Source organism: Sitophilus oryzae, unplaced genomic scaffold (assembly GCF_002938485.1).
Source record: "Sitophilus oryzae breed Bouriz unplaced genomic scaffold, Soryzae_2.0 scaffold_1058_pilon_pilon, whole genome shotgun sequence".
NCBI classification, from domain to species: Eukaryota; Metazoa; Arthropoda; class Insecta; order Coleoptera; family Curculionidae; genus Sitophilus; species Sitophilus oryzae.
Genome location: NW_022145680.1, coordinates 1,073,243 through 1,074,836, shown reverse-complemented (window position 1 = coordinate 1,074,836; position 1,594 = coordinate 1,073,243). Strand labels below are relative to the sequence as shown.

At 34.5% G+C, this 1,594-nt stretch overlaps 1 long non-coding RNA gene across 1 annotated transcript; it reads right to left on the bottom strand.

Moving 5' to 3' along the window:
- Positions 1–1,350, bottom strand: LOC115875968. Its single transcript, XR_004049078.1, has 2 exons — positions 674–1,350; positions 1–617 (listed from the first exon to the last, which is right to left on the bottom strand). It is a non-coding gene; the product is annotated as an uncharacterized LOC115875968 (long non-coding RNA).
- Between the last annotated feature and the right edge of the window lie 244 nt (positions 1,351–1,594).

The following is a 1,594-nucleotide window of genomic DNA, read 5'->3' as shown; positions in this document are numbered from 1 at the left end:
CTTCGTCCTAAATGAAAAGAAAATGTAAACGTTATAATAAATACTTACTTTTCTAATTTTGCTGAAGTACAAATAGTTGGAGGCTATTTTTAAATATAAATAATAATACAAAGTGCTTAGCTGGACTAATTAAATAGTAATAAGTAAAGTCATATTTTAAATCTTTATTTTTTATATAAATATAAGGAACCTAAGCAAATAATTAAAACTATCAATTTTTAATTTTTTTTAAGCAAATGCATTTTCGAAAAATATTTAAGATAAAATAAACTGTAGATATTTCACAGGTAACTAAGAAGAATAGTTTTATTAACGTAATTGTTATTCTGTTTTAGATATTAAAGATAGGAATAAAATATAGTACTTACTCTTTAATTTCTCATGAATTTTGTATCACACCTGCCGATACCACAATCAACACTAAGAAGTCGAAGGAAGAAATGAGTTGCTGTCTGGAAACACGTACCAACCACACCAGTGAGATGAAACTTTCCAGCATCACAAGCTCTGTTCAGTTGAGCAAATGTTAAACACGCCGCTCGCCTTTTTGCCTCGAATTCTAATGGATTGGAGATGTATGGAATTTTTTGGATACGGATATGGAAGCAATAACCAGCCTGGAGAAAAAACTAATTTGGTTGGTTGAAGTAACAAGCCACTGAACCCATAATACCGCAGAGAAGCCAGAAAACCAAGAAATATTAACAAGTAAATTTTGTTTGGCTCGAATGAAAACAGTACACTAATGAAGAAAAGAGAAAATAATTGTTCAGTATTCCGCTGATCCCAGCAATTTCAAAAGGCCGTCGCCCGTTTGACATTGAAACCAAGCGCACGGACGAACAGAAGTATACAATGAATAAGAAGGCAACCAGTCAAACAAAGGCAAAGGCAGTGCTGGCGTGTGCATTACTTAACTGATATGAGCTAGGGTTAAAGCTTGAAGCTTATGGTATTGTTGAAACGGACGCAACGCACCAGGATGCCAGGAGACATATTTTCAGTACGGGTGGTATCGCGTAGGACCTTTTGTTTGTACGGGATTAAAGAGTAAATGATAAAAATATATATTTTTTTTTGATTTTGATGAGTCGCAAGAAAATCTTAATTAAGCTTAATAGCACATGATTTTTTTTTATCGCTGGGGACCAGCTCTCCAAGCCCGGGGGATATGTCAAGACTTAAATATAGGCCAACTTGGGTTTACATCAAATTGGGAAAAATCATGTAAAATATAATTCTGGTAAACTAATTTGATGTAGATTCAAGGGAATCGTTCGCGTATACGTCGACCTGAATATGTTCTTATAATAAACATTGTTAATTAAACAATTAGAATCAGGTCGATGTAAGCGTGATGTTTCAGGGCTAGCTCGTACTATAAGTATCGGTGCTGGAAATATACAAAGGAGATTTTTGAGCACGTACCCGCCGATAATTGGGACGAGCGGAAAAATATAAAATGGTGTGCTGAGGACAGGGGTAGTTAGTTAGTCCATCGATGTGAGTCGTATTATACAGTCAGTAATTCGCGTTATCAGTCCGTTAGTAGAAGATGTTGATATCAAAGTAAAAAAAATGAAAAAAATTACTC